We start from the raw sequence: 14373 nt of genomic DNA, 5'->3' as shown, positions 1-14373 counted from the left end.
AGCTGCTTTCAGTCTCCACCTCTCTCCTTTTCTCTCTTCTGCTCACCCTTGTTCTTCTGATACAGGAGACACGTGGGTAGGCACATGCTCTGACAGGTGAAGGTGAGATGAAGGTGGACACCTTTCTGTCTGGAACCTGCGATGCTGCGCCTCCCCTCTCCAAGTGACTGGAGGAACTCACGCCACTGAATCGCAACCTACTTTCCCACAACGTATTCACGAGGTTTGCATGCAGACTCGAGTTTGAAAAGCATTGACTCAGATTGTCAACAGTGATGCGGCTTGGAGACTCAGGCACTCGCCCCCTGAGGAGTTCTCTTCCCGCTTAGGGACCTTTGCTCCTGCTCAGGTAAAGCCAGATGCTTGACTAGAACTTGAGGACCTGAGAGAACAAAGCAGTTAGTACAGTGGGTATTTAGACAAAGACTCATGGAGGGAAGGGCAGTGCACAGCCCAGAACATAGCTGTACATGCTTCTGTGGTTTTCTAAGCCAGTCCTCAAAGCTTGTAATTTACAGCAAGATTAAGTGAAGTTCAGAATGTAAGCAAGGTCTAAAAGTAAAAAACAAACAAACAACAACAACAACAAAAAACCATATGCACTGGTTTAGTTTATAAAGATTTAAATTTTAATTTAGTATTTGTGTATGGCATGTGAGCATGCACCAGGAGGGCACAGAACAGCTGTGTGCAGCTGGTTCTCTTCTACCTTACATTGGGCTCCAGAGAGTAAACACAGGTCAGGCTTGTGAGGCTGACACCTTTACAACTGGAGTTTTCCTGCCATCCCTAGTTTGTTTGGTTGGTTTTGTTGTTGTTGTTGTTGTTGTTATTTGGTTGGTTTGGTTTGGTTTGGTTTTTCAAGACAGGGTTTCTCTGTGTAGCCCTGGCTGTCCTGGAACTCACTTTGTAGATCAGGCTGACCTCGAACTCACAGAGCTCTGCCTGCCTCTACCTCCCGAGTGCTGGGATTAAAAGCGTGCACCACTGGTTTTTGTTTTGCTTTGCTTTGTTTTTTAAAGGCAAGGTTTCATGTACCCCAGGCTGGCCAGTAATTGATTTGCAGCAGCAGATAACGACCTTGAACATCAGACCTTCCTGTCTTCACCTCTGGGTTCATATAGATGTTTGCCATCATACCTGGTGTTCTCTGACGTTGAGGATTAAACCCAGGACTTCTTGCATACTAACTAAGCAAGTGTCTACAAGCTGAACTATTACACATCCCCAGGCCTATTGTCTAAGTCAGGGTTACTATTGATGTAACCAAAGCAACTTGGAGAAGAAAGGGTTTATTTGGCTTACTCTCCTATAGCACAGTCCAATCATCAAAGGAAGTCAGGACAGGAACTCAAATAGGTCAGGAGGCAGAAGCTGATACAGATGCCATGGAGGAGGGCTGCTTACTGGCTTGCTCCTCATGGCTTGCTTATAGACAGAACCCAGGACCCAGCCCAGGGCTGGCCTCTCCCCCATCAATCGTTAAATAAGAAAATGCATTACAGGCTTGCCTACAGCCTGATCTTATGGAGGCAGTTTCTCATCTGTGGTTCTCTTCTCTCTGATGACCCTAGCTTGTGTCAAGCTGACATAAAACTAACCAGCACACCACCTGCTTTCCTCCCTCCCTCCCTCCCTCCCTCCCTCCCTCCCTCCTTCCCTATTCCCTCCCTCCCTCCCTCCCTTCCTTCCATCTTTTTCCTTCCTTCCCTCCTTCCCTAGTCTCTCCCTCCCTCCCTCCCTTCCTTTCTGTATTTTATGGGTATGAGTGTTTTGTCTTATGTATGTAAGTATGCTACATGCATGCCTAGTGCCTGCAGAGGCCAGAAGAGGGCATTGGATCCCCCAGGACTGGGGTTACAGGCAATTGTGGGCTACCATATGGGTGCTAGGAATCAAACCTCTAGAAGAGCAGCCAGTGCTTTTAACTGCTGAGCTGTCTTTCCAGCCTCATATTTTTCTTAAAGAACCCCACCCCCTTTTGTAAAAATGAAATTAAAGGTTGTTTTTATGAGATTTACTGTTTGTATTCAGGGATGAACGCAGAGTACTGACACAATGAAGCTCAGAGTTACAAACATTCTGGCCTTAAGTGAGCAGAATTCATCCATTGCTTTTAACATCCTTGTCTGAGATGTTTTTAGGAAAACACAAATTATTTCTTCAGGCAATTTAGGATTGATTTGTTGTGATGAGATTTCTTGACTTTTAGAGAGCAGAAAGGGCAAACTGGATCCCAGGGTAAAGTGGTTTTTTTCTCTTCTCATGACCCCTTAATTTTCCCACCTTTTTTATTCTGCCTCAAGAGGACTATCGTTGGTTCTGTCTCTTCAAACTTCACCACTTAAACAAACACAAAAAATGTTAAGTTTTTAAAATATGAAGCCAGGCTGTTGGTCCTAAGCATTTCCGCTTTGCCCTTCACTGACCCCTGGGAAAGAGTTCCTTAAGAGAGGACGGACAAACTGAGGGACACACATCCACAGTGGAAAGTTATCAAAGAGAAAGCTTTAGGCCATTCGTCAGGAATGGTGTGGGCTTCAGCCTCCTCCTCTGCAGATACTTGTATTAATCTTTGCCCTGCCTATTCTAAAAAATGTGTTGTTGTGAAGTTTTAACAGGATAACAACCAGCATGTGTGCCAAAATCTTTGAAGTGGGTGAGAATTGTATTTCCCGGCTGCTTCCTCTCGCCTCCTCTCCCACCCACCTGGTTTTTACTGCCAGCTTAGGGTCATGAGAAAGCCTTCCTCTCCATTCTAATCCTCTGTCATCCAGCCCTACCACCTGCCCTGCCCCTTCCATGTCCACACAAAGGGCCTTCTATGCCTCTGGGAAGTGGGATCTGGACGGAGTTCCAATTCTTGTGAACTCTTGGAAGGCGCCCTTTGGGTTATCTGGGATTTCTGTGTTTCTCTGCAGCCCAGGACCTGTTCCAGACACCCAGTGCAGCCACACCACTCTCCAGGGCCTTGAGGCAGCGAGCAGAAGGTGCCCCTCTTAGTGTACATCCTCAAGATCTTCAGCCCTCTCCCAGTCTCAGTTTTTGAACCTTAGAGTAGATGTATTTTCCCACTTTACTGATGTGAGGATAAACTTATAAAAGGTCACTTGACTTATGTTTTGCTGTTTGTTTTGTTCTTCAGATGCACTAACTACACATATTAGGAATGTGAAGCGTGATATTTATTTACTTATTTATTTTAAATTTGTTTCAGGATCCTATTCTGTAACCTTGGACAGGCTGCAACTTACTATGTAGCCCAGGCTGGTCTTAAAACTCATGGAAAGTCTCAATGTTCCAAGTTCTGGAGTTACAGGCAAGAGCCACCCTCTGGCTTAACAGTGACACATTTGCTGTAGTTTTCTTTTATTTACATTTTTGTGCATGTTCTGCCTTGTACTGCCTAGTGCTTGAGGAAAACTCAGATTCAGGCTGACTGTGGCTCTAACCCTGAGTTTTCATGATGACCACTGGCCCTAACTTAAAGTCCTCCTGAGACTGTCATTATTACCAGAAATCCTGCCTTCATCTGCTTCAGGAAATAGTTCTAGTAGTTGGTGACAGGAGAGAGAGACTATGTAAAGATGAACATGTGCCTTCCTGGGTACTGTTCATGTCCATTGTTCTCACCACAATGTCCCTTGGAAGACCCACCATCTCCCCATATAACCATAGCATCTGAAACACCGACTGGCTTAGATGGAGATGCTCTGAAGATGTAACCAGTGGACACCAAAGAATTAAATCTCCCCTGGAATCCTGTGCCAGGTAGAGGGAAAGCCTGAAGCCCAGCTATCAAACAGAGGAAGAACTTGACTCCAGGTAGACTTTTCACACAGTGCTGACAGCTTGCTTGACAGACCAGAGCTGAGACAATGATGAGTTAGTGATGGGAGGGACTACACATTAATCAGGGCTTCCTGCCCTGCCCCTTGCCCTCTATGTAAACCTAAACCCCAGTTCAGTATTCCAAAGACGATCCTGGGGGTCATTAGACCTCTTTACTTGTCCCTCTTCCCATGTGGCCACAATGAATAAATTAATTCTTCCCTCTCTACTTCTCACTGCTATCTCTTTAATTGGCCTGCTGGGGAGCGGTGGCTGAGTCTGTCTTATTGGGACTGCCACGGCCCAGGTTTTGACCATGCCAACTCCAGTAACAATGTCCATAGTGCTCACAAGGGCTATTGTCTCATTTGGTCACAGGACCAGGTGTCCCCCAACAAAGCATAGTCCCACGGTTGCTGTAACTTAGGTCTACTTTTCCCCAGGAAGGAAGGAGAATGCTTATTATAATATGACAGGCTAAATTCCAGATATTCTCCTAGAGCTAAAGATTTGAAACTAAAAGATGATCATATTTACCTATTTTTAATTTTTTTCTTCCCTCCTGTACCCCTTTTTTCTTGATGGGTCTCACTCTCCACACCAGGCTGGCCTTGAACTCTTGGAAATCCTTATGCCTCACCTTCTAATACCTGGGCACACAGGCATGCACCACCACATTTGTCTTCAAAGTCTTAATGTTTTCTCTGATTTTGAGAAATTCAGCTCTTTTGGTCACCTATGCTTTCTCACCTTGAGGAGAACAAGGACCTGACAGTACTGGCTCAAAGTCTAGAATCTCAGCACACATATATTCCAGCTTCTGCAATTTATACATGGGAATAACAAGGCACAGGAAGTAGAGGGGCTGGCCATCCTGACCTCACACAGCCCTGGATAAAAGCCAAGTCTGCCTCTGTTGCTGTAGTGATCAAGTTAGGTGCAACTAAGACACTGGAAATTTTGACTTATGTTTGATTCTCTGGGGTTTTATTGTTTTTATTTGGTTTTAGAGTCTCAACCTCACTGTCTTTTTTATGTGTGTGTGTGTGTGTGTGTGTGTGTGTGTGTGTGTGTGTGTGTGTGTGTGTGAGAGAGAGAGAGAGAGAGAGAGAGAGAGAGAGAGACAGAGACAGAGAGAGACAGAGAGAGAGACAGAGAGAGACAGAGAGAGAGACAGAGACTATGTGTGAGCATGTGGAGTCCAGACAACAAGCTTGGATGTCATCCTCAGGAACATCATCCACCTCCTTTGAGAAAAGCTCTCCCATTGACCTGAAGCTCCTAAACTGGGGCCAGACTGGTGGGCCAGGGCATTTGGCTATAAGACAGGATGTCTCCATGTAACCCAGGCTGTCTTCAAATTCACTATGTAGCCAAGGATGACTTTGAACTGCTCCTTTTGCCTCTTCCTTCTGAGTGCTGGAATTAAAGGATGCAGCACCACACCCAGTCTGTACAGTGCTGGGTATTAAACCCAGGGCTACATGCAAAATAGGCAAGTACTCTACCCACTGGTCTAGATCCTCATACTTGCTTTCCCTGTTGTGGGATTCTTATAAAGAGAGACAGGACACCAAAGCTTTCTGCAGAAAATCCATTGGTTATGCCCTCCACTGGCTTAGTGGATTCACATGCATAATCACCATTAGTTCCCCCTGTACATTTCAGCACCTTTGTCTCCCTTAAACAGTAACATTATACATTCTGGTGGTGCAGCCTGTGTTACAGGGTCATTACAGAATCGATCATGTGCACATCAATACTGATTAGGCTACTTAGCTTCTCTTTGTTCTGAGAAGGTCTTTACCCCATTACTAAGTTTGTGGTTATTTGTTACAGGAAAGTAACATGGACTTTAGTAGAAAGTGAGCTGCAACTGTAACAAATACATAAGTAAAGTATGGAACTGAAAATGGGCAGAGACTAGAAAAAATTTGAGGTGCATGATAGAAAAATGTATAGTTTGCCTGACTGTTGATAGACATATGGGTATGACAGATGTTTCTGGTGAGGTCTCAGCAAGAAATGAGGAAAATGTTATTAAAAGCTGAAGGAATGGATAAAGGAGCTGAATAGATATTTCTCAAAAGAAGACAGATGAGGTGCATAACTGTAATCCCAGCACTTAGGAGGCTGAGGCAGGACTGTTGAGTCTGAAGCCAGCCTGGGCTACATTCAGAGACCTTTTCTTTAAAAAGAGAGAGACAGAGAGAAGATATAAGTGACCAACAGTGTATGAAAAAATTGACATGACTGATCAACATCTGAATTCAAATTGAAACCACAGTGAGGCATCATTTCATACCTACTAGAATGGTTATGTAGAAAGGACTGAAAAGCACTGGAGGGGATGCATACTGTTAGTGAAAATGAGCATTAGGATAGCCCTCACCTGCACCTCTCCAGTCCTATGTAGTAAAATGTCCCTCTGCCTCCCTCATGGATATGTGTGGCTGCATTTAGGGATAATCTAGATAATCCAGAGTAATCCTCCATCTCAAACTTCTTATCTTAATCCTTTTTGCAAAAATAGTTGCCCTATAAGAACATTTACAGGTTCCAAAGACCACAACCATCTTTGTGACTTGCCCCAGAGACTACAACCACCTTTGTGATTTGACCCACCACCCCCACCACACACACACACACACACACACACACACACACACACACACACACCTTCCTTAATTATGTATTTCTCTTTTACTCATCCCCTACGTGGTCCAGAGAGTCTATAGACTTGGCTCCAACCAAGACTGAGAGCTAAGGGGCTACCAGAACTAACCCCTTGACAGGAAGAATCAAATGGGCACACTGCTTTCTGAGCTCTCTGCAAGTCCTGATTTAAAGGTCTCCTGTAGCTAAGAGAGGTGTGAGTCAGCAAACACCAACTTGGTTTTCATTTGTTTGTTGTTTTTCTTCCAGATCTTTCTTACAGACTAAAGGTTTGTTGCCTCAAGGTTTTCCTGCTTTAGGAGCTCATCCAAGGCCTAAAAGGACTGCCTGTATTTGTGATCAAACAGCAATAAATTTTGGGTTTCTATAGTATCCTTAACAGCATCAATGCTTTCTTTAAATAACTCAAGAATTCTAGAAAACACTTTATTCACATTTATTGGGTTTTTATAAAAAATGCAACAGCCAAATAAAAGGAATGTGTAGGGCAGGCTATAAGGCAGGTAGATGCAAGCTTCAATACCTTTTTGTGTGTGCACACTTTTCTCAGCACTCTGAGAATTTGCCACCTCAGAAGCTCTCTATGTCCTGTTGTTTAGGGCATTCTACATTATTAATTAAATTACTAATTACATTGTTCATTGATGATTGAAGTAGAGCTCAAGTACTACCCCTTCCTTAGAAGATGGTAGAGACGGCATCAAATTTCTAATAATCGTGACTTGATTGTTCTAGCAGCTAGCACTCATTTTAAAGAGATATTTGTGTCATCTCATCAGCAAATAAAAGGCACACCTATCACTTAGGCAATTCAAAGGGCTTCTGGACCTTTGTACAAGGAACAGGGACAAGAACTAAATATTTTCTAATATACTTATAGACATGCTCTCACCAAGTGTCTGAGGTTGGCCTCAAACTCACACCCTCCTGCCCCAACCTCACCAGTGCTTGATACAGGCCATCACACCAAATACTTTTTGACCTTCTTTTAAAACTGTATTGTAGAGATAAAAGCAAAGGCAAAAATCCTCACGTCTGTCACCCTGACTAGCCGTAGCCTGACTCAGTGACTTGTGATGGTCCATGCAAACATTTAGAATCCATTCCTGGTAACTCATTGCCTGACTCAAAATGACTGATCTCAAGAAATACAAAATTTTACCACATAATATGATAGCAGAAGCTTGTCCCACAGAACCTGGAGTTCCCATCTCAGCCAGGCTCTCTGACTGGTCAGTGGACTCTTGGGGTCGGCTTATTGCTATCTTCCAGTACTGGAGCCATAACCGTATGCAGCCATGTCTGGCACTGGGAATTCAGACCCAGGTGGTCACCCTGGCAGGGCAGGTGCTCTGGCCCACTGCGCCAACTCTTCAGCCCCTACAATAAACCACTTCTAAGTGGAGATTTTCAAACTTATCCCAAAGCAGGCACATTGTCTTATGTATCTTCCCCATCAATGTCAAGTGTTTTCCTCATCCCTCTTCATCTCTTCTTTTCTCTCTCCCTTAAATAGCTCTGTGTTTCTCTATTTTCTTCTGTAACTACAACATCACCAGCATGCCCTACAAAACCAACAACAATTATTTAATGTTATTTGGGGTGCATCTTAGGTTCAAACATCCTTAATTATCTCAATGTTGCTGATTCTTAAACAAAAACACCCAAAGCATGAAACAATTCAATCAATCACTGAAGTATCACATGATGATCAACAATGATACATATGACATATACATGTACATATCACACACATACATGCACATGTATATGTATATGTGACAATTGGTTTATTCATTCTCCTCATGCTGGGTGTTTGTTTTATTTCCATTTTACACTACCATGCATAAGACTTGTATGAACATTCTTAGTCAAGCTTTTTTGTAAACATGTTTTCATTTTTCATGGGTAAATATTGGGATTGTTGGGTCATTGATTTGTAGTTGGAGTTTTCCTGCCTGGCCCACAGTCAGGACAAATCTCTCTCACCCGCCAGGCCCACAGATGCTCAGATCCAACCAAGTAAGCACACAGAGACTTACATTGTTTACAAACTGTATGGCCGTGGCAGGCTTCTTGTTATCTACTTCTTCTATCTTAAATTAAACCATTTCTAGGGTTGGGGATTTAGTTCAGTGGTAGAGCGCTTAGGCCCTGGGTTCGATACTCAGCTCCAAAAAAAAAATTAACCCATTTCTATTCATCTATACTTTGCCACGTGGCTCGTGGCTTACCGGTACCTTACATCCTCCTAGTCATGGCAGTGTCGGCTGGCCGTATATCTCTCCCCAGCCTTCCACCTCCCAGAATTCTATTCTCTCTTGTCCCGCCTATACTTCCTGCATGGCCACTGGCCAAACAGCATTTTATTTATACAGAGCAATATCCACAGCATTGATTATATGAGTTTAACTTTCTGAAAAATACTAACAATTCCCCAAAGTGATTTCATCTATTTAACTTTTTTTGTTTTGTTTTTTGTTTTTTGTTTTTTTGAAACAGGGTTTCTCTGTGTAGCCCTGGCTGTCCTGGAACTTGCTCTGTAGACCAGGCTGGCCTCAGACTCAGAGATCTACCTGCCTCTGCCTCTTGAGTGCTGGGGATAAAGGTGTGCACCACCACTTGGCAACCTATTTAATTCTTTAATGATCATATTTCTCATACTCGCCTGCCCACAACACATCCACACATCTGAAAACATAAGCATGCTGGACTACTTAATCTCAAGATTCTTCCCTGTTTTAAGCAGTGAGAGATGCCAAGTCATTCAAAAGTGGAATTGTTAAAGGACAAAGGTTTGGCTTAGATTTATATATTGCATTGGCCAGATGACATAAGCTGTAGAGATTTCAGGGCAGAGGGACCCTGACTTGAGAAAATGGCTTCATCATATTGGTTTGTGGATGAGCCTGTGGTGCATTTTCTTGATCGATGATTGGTGTGGTAGGCTCAGTTCACTGTGGACAGCACCATCTCTGAGAATGTCATCCTGGGTGCTATAAGAAAGCAGTCTGAGCAAGCCATGAGGAGCAAACAAGTAAGCACCACTTCTCCAAGGCCTCTGCATCAGCTCCTGCCTCCAGTTCCTGCTCTGAGTTTCCTTACTGATGGAGTGTGACATGACAGTTTTAAGTTGAAATAAAGCCTTTCCTTCCCAAGTTGCTTTTGGCCATGGTGTTTTATCACAGCAATCCAAACCCTAACTAGGACATACATCTTGTAGGCAAAAGCAAAGTAAGTGGAGTGCAGGGTGACCATAGAGCTCCTAAGAGGTAGAAAGCAGACTAGAGGACACTTCTGTGTTCTGGGGGTGCAGAGAGGCACAGAGGCAGTCACTGGGTAGAGGCAGGTAAAAGGGACATTCAGGTCACAGAGTCTGAGATACCGAAGTTTAGAAAAAAGTAACAAGGATGTCCAGCTGTGGTGGCTCATGCTTGTAATCCCAGGACTCAGAGAACTGAGGCAGGAGAATTACTATGATTTCACCTAGCCTGAGCTACAGGGTGACACTGTCTCAGAAACAAGGAAATGAAGCAGAGTCTACAGGCAATAGAAAGCCCTGCAATGCTATGTTGAGGATAAGACACTCAGAAGCCTCTCTAAGAGTGCTGCTCTAATAAGAGGGAGTTGGGTGGAGGATTTGAGATAAACACGGAAATAAGATAAGATAAAGTTGTACTCATCCTAATCCCATTTATTAAAAATTTAAGCTCATAATCACATACTTCTGTGGAATACAATTCCTGCAGATTCTAGCCCAGGCACAGATTCTGTGGCACATGCGGTGGCTGCTGTTGGATTGTCTTGTGAAGAATAGCAACAACATGGAAATGATCATATCCCCTTCAGAAAGGGTTGCCCATATCCTGTGGGTAGAGCTCATCTCTATCCCATGAATCAAAGATACTCATGCTCACTGCTCTTTACGAAGCATTCAGGTCCCCATAGACTCAGAATACCTCTCCTGAAATGCAACCCATCAGAAGGGAGGTGTAATCTCACCTTCTTTGGTCACTCCTTTGAGACCTGGGAACTCAGCCTACATTTAAAAATGCATGCCGAGCATGGTGTGCTGTTCTGACGTTATAAACTGCATTCTATGCCCATGTGTCTTCCAGTACCCACAACATGGTAGTAAGCTGACTTTTAGCTTGCAATTGGGACAAAAGTTGAATCACTTCAAATTTCTTTCCAATTACATATGACTTCTTCAATGACAGCTAAACGTCTTCCTCTCCACAGTTCTATATCCTAATTTGTCAACAAGGGGAGCCCCTCCTAACACCAGGAGATTAAAAAACTAACAAACAAAAAAACACAAGGGCTCAATTACAGAGGTTCCTCAAAAAGCTAGAAATACATTTACCACATGGCCCAGCTCTACCACTCTTGGTCGTATACCCAGAAGACTGTATATTCTGCTACAGACTAACTTGCTCATCCATGTTCATTGCTTCTCTCTTCACAATAGCTACAAAATGGAAACAACCTGAATATCCATCAGCTGAAGAATAGGTAAGAAAAACACAATAATACACACAATGGAATTTCATTCATCTATAAAGAAATATGAGGTTTCCATGTAAATGAATGAAAAAATTATACTGAGTGGGGTAACCCAGGCCTAGACAAACACCACATGTTTTCACTCATATGGAGTTCCCAACTTCCAATCTTCAGATCTGTGTGTTTGACTTGGATTGCCTATAGAAGCCAGAAAACTGGAAAGGGGCCTTTCAAGGTGGAGAGATAAAATGCCAAGGGATCGGGGACAGCAGAACACACAGGTGTAGGAAGGGGTAAGGGACAGTAACAGGGTGGTGGTGAGGAGGGGATCGGAGGGTATGGCAGAGGAGCAGGGTAGGAGTAAAGTTAGTTAACACTAAGGATGTTTAGGGAAAAACATATAGAAACATACTATTTTATAAGCTTCCTAAAAATAAATATTTTAAAAGTTTAATTGGAGTTCTCCTGCATGGGGGGGGGGGGTAATTCTCCTCCTAGAAACCAGAGGTTATTAACAAAAAGTCCAGTGCCAGGTGGAGTCCCAGAGACCCACAGCACAATGCACAGACTGCCATTCCTCTTGGCTGTCCACAGAACTTGATGGTAAAAGCCTATTGGTGAAGACACAGCATATTTTCTCAGTATGTTGTTGATTTCTAAACTTTGGGGCTCTGGGACATTCATTTTCTTGCATTTTTTAAAGAAAGTTATTTCTTTGTCACATGTTGAGAGAAGACAACCCCTTTGTTCCAGGAAACAATCCTACCAAACACCTGTCAGACCTTCAAAAGCAAAGAGAACCAAGTGCATCCGAAGCTCCTAAATCTGCAGTGTTGTCCAAAGGTCAGAATGGTTTGCACTGCAGCACTGGCCTGTTACAAACCGTCTCTCCCTTCCTTCCTCCCTCTAGCCTTCTCTCAAATAAGGGTCAGAATGGTGTCGGTTACTTCAGTTCCTGCAGTTAGACATGGAAACAGCATTCTCTCCCCCACAGCCTCCTCCAGCCCATTAAATCGGGTGTAATGGACAAGAACAAGGCCTCAGGAAGAACACATTATTCCTTTCACTACCTCCCTACTGTAACCTACAAGAAGCAGACTTCCTTTTGGAGCCAGTTGGAGGAGGACACTTGGCATTAATGACAGACACGTCAGGAAGTCTGTACTCAGCCAGCTGCTTCAGTGAACACTCAAGTTTAAGGCACAGATTCTGCTCAAACCTTATCAAGTCGGGCAGGTGGGCGGGTACTCAGAAGGTTTAGAGTACATGAGCTTGAAGATCAAATACACAAGTTAGTTTGATTCCTGTATCTCCAAGCATGCATTATGGGGAAGTTCCACCAGGTGGTGGAGGGACAAGTAGATTTGAATAAGAAATCAAGTTTTATAGTCTGGATTTGCCCCACTGTGAGACTTCAGTCAAGTCATTTTGCCTCTCAGATCTTGCTTTTTCCACTGCAAATTTGAACAGTGATGTCTACCCCATCTCTGTAACTGGCTGGCTGTGAAGCTGAGTGAGATTATTGTCATGCAGCATGTTCATGAACTATGACTTCTGTGCAAATGTAAGTGGCATTCCTTTACAGTGGCAGGTTGGAGTGAGTCCTGTGTTTCACTCTTGCATTTTAGAAAATAGGAAGACCCTGAATGGGGATCTACAAAAGCAACAGAAGGACCCAGTTCAGAATAGCCAAGAAAACAGGAAGGGAGGACAGAAGTGGCCATGGGTAGCTGCAGAAGATGCCGCTTGACTCTGAGATAGAGAAGTACACTACACCTCAAAAAGATTGTCATGTGTTCCCTTTGTGTTCAAAGGAGCTGAAACTAGAAACCTAGCATTGAACTTCAGGTAGGATTATGTCATGAACAAAGACTACAATCTAGACTACCGTTAGCTGAGTGTGTGACCGTGAGCAAATCCCAACTTTCAGGAAGACCATAGTCTGACTGGGAAAAACAGACTGAAGTTGGGATCTGGTTCTTCACACTCTGGTCTCCCACAATATTTAAGATATTAGGAGTTTTAAAGTCAGGAGTTTTTTTTTTTTTTAAGGAGATTTTTAAAGATTTTTTTCAAGACATAGTTCAACTTAGTGTTGGATTGGCTTTTACAGACTTGATATAAAGCACATGTCCAAATATTCCCAGCTAAAATCTTATTTGTTAAAATTATATTCCTTGTCATTTCTGCAGAAACTTCCAGTCCCTTCAATTGTTTGTGTGCATACATGTAAGATTGTCTCCAACAATGGTAGGCCATCTGTGTGGAGTGTCCTCAGGCATCTGGCTGGGAGTCCTTTGCTCTACCCAGATAGAATTGGTGGGTAGGCAAGGACAAATTCAAGAGCACTTCCCAAGCAGCTTGTTTCTCTTTATGTTGGGAGCCAGCAGGTGACAGCTGTGGGCCAATGGGAGTGGCAGCAGGTAGTACCCTCCAGTGTTGCAGTTACTATGCAGGTCTTGGGGGTTGGGACCCTGAGCCCTTAACACTGGCCAGGGTTACTGCTCTTGGTCCGGGGTCCGAGACCCTTGTCCTTAAAGACATTACAGTCCTCTAGACCCCCCCTGACAAGCAGGCCTGCAGCTTCTCTTCCCTGCTCTTTACAGCCCTGTATTTTCACTCTCAGCTCTCCGCCCCCCTTTTGCCATCTCTGTCCTTCTCCACGTTCTTTCTTCCCTGGCTTCATCCTAACTGTTCAATTGCTTCTTCCACTGTCAGACGTTGGGGGGCTTGCTCTTCTGCAAGACGTTCACAGGCACACCTACTGCCTTCACTCTGCTAGTTTTCTCTGTTACCAGCTCAACCCTCACTACAAATGTGTGCAAAAAAAAGTTCACTCAAGAGAAGCCTTTTATTGGATCTAATGCTACAGTACGGGAAGAGGCAGTGTGAAAGAACGTCTCCCAGCCAGCTCACTGAGCTGAGCTATAACTCAGGAAGGGAAATCTGGACCAATCATAGCCTCTTGTTTGGGCAAATCACAGCTTTGCCTCTTAGCATCAATCACAATCATTGAAGCTTCTGCTCTGGTCTGATCACACAACCTTTTGTTTTGGCCCAATCACAAGCCTTGCCTTTTTATCATCATGCACAGTAGTCCCTGTGCTCAGCCATCGTGGGTGTATGTGTGTGGGGGGGGGGGGCGGTACCCCTCAGGCTCCTCTGGTAGAGAGAGAAAAATGGTTGCAGGGTCATCTAGAGTTTATCAAGGCTTATCATAGAAAAGTCTGGTACAAACTGTTGCAAACAGCCGTGGCTGAAGATGTGCCTTTCAGGGCTGAGACAAACAGTTGCCATGATCAATAACTATCATCATGTTTCCAAGATGTCTGTAGCGTGTTCTAGGTGCTGATGTTGGTA

Source organism: Onychomys torridus, chromosome 5, assembly GCF_903995425.1.
Source record: "Onychomys torridus chromosome 5, mOncTor1.1, whole genome shotgun sequence".
NCBI classification, from domain to species: Eukaryota; Metazoa; Chordata; class Mammalia; order Rodentia; family Cricetidae; genus Onychomys; species Onychomys torridus.
This window is presented reverse-complemented; position numbering follows the sequence as displayed.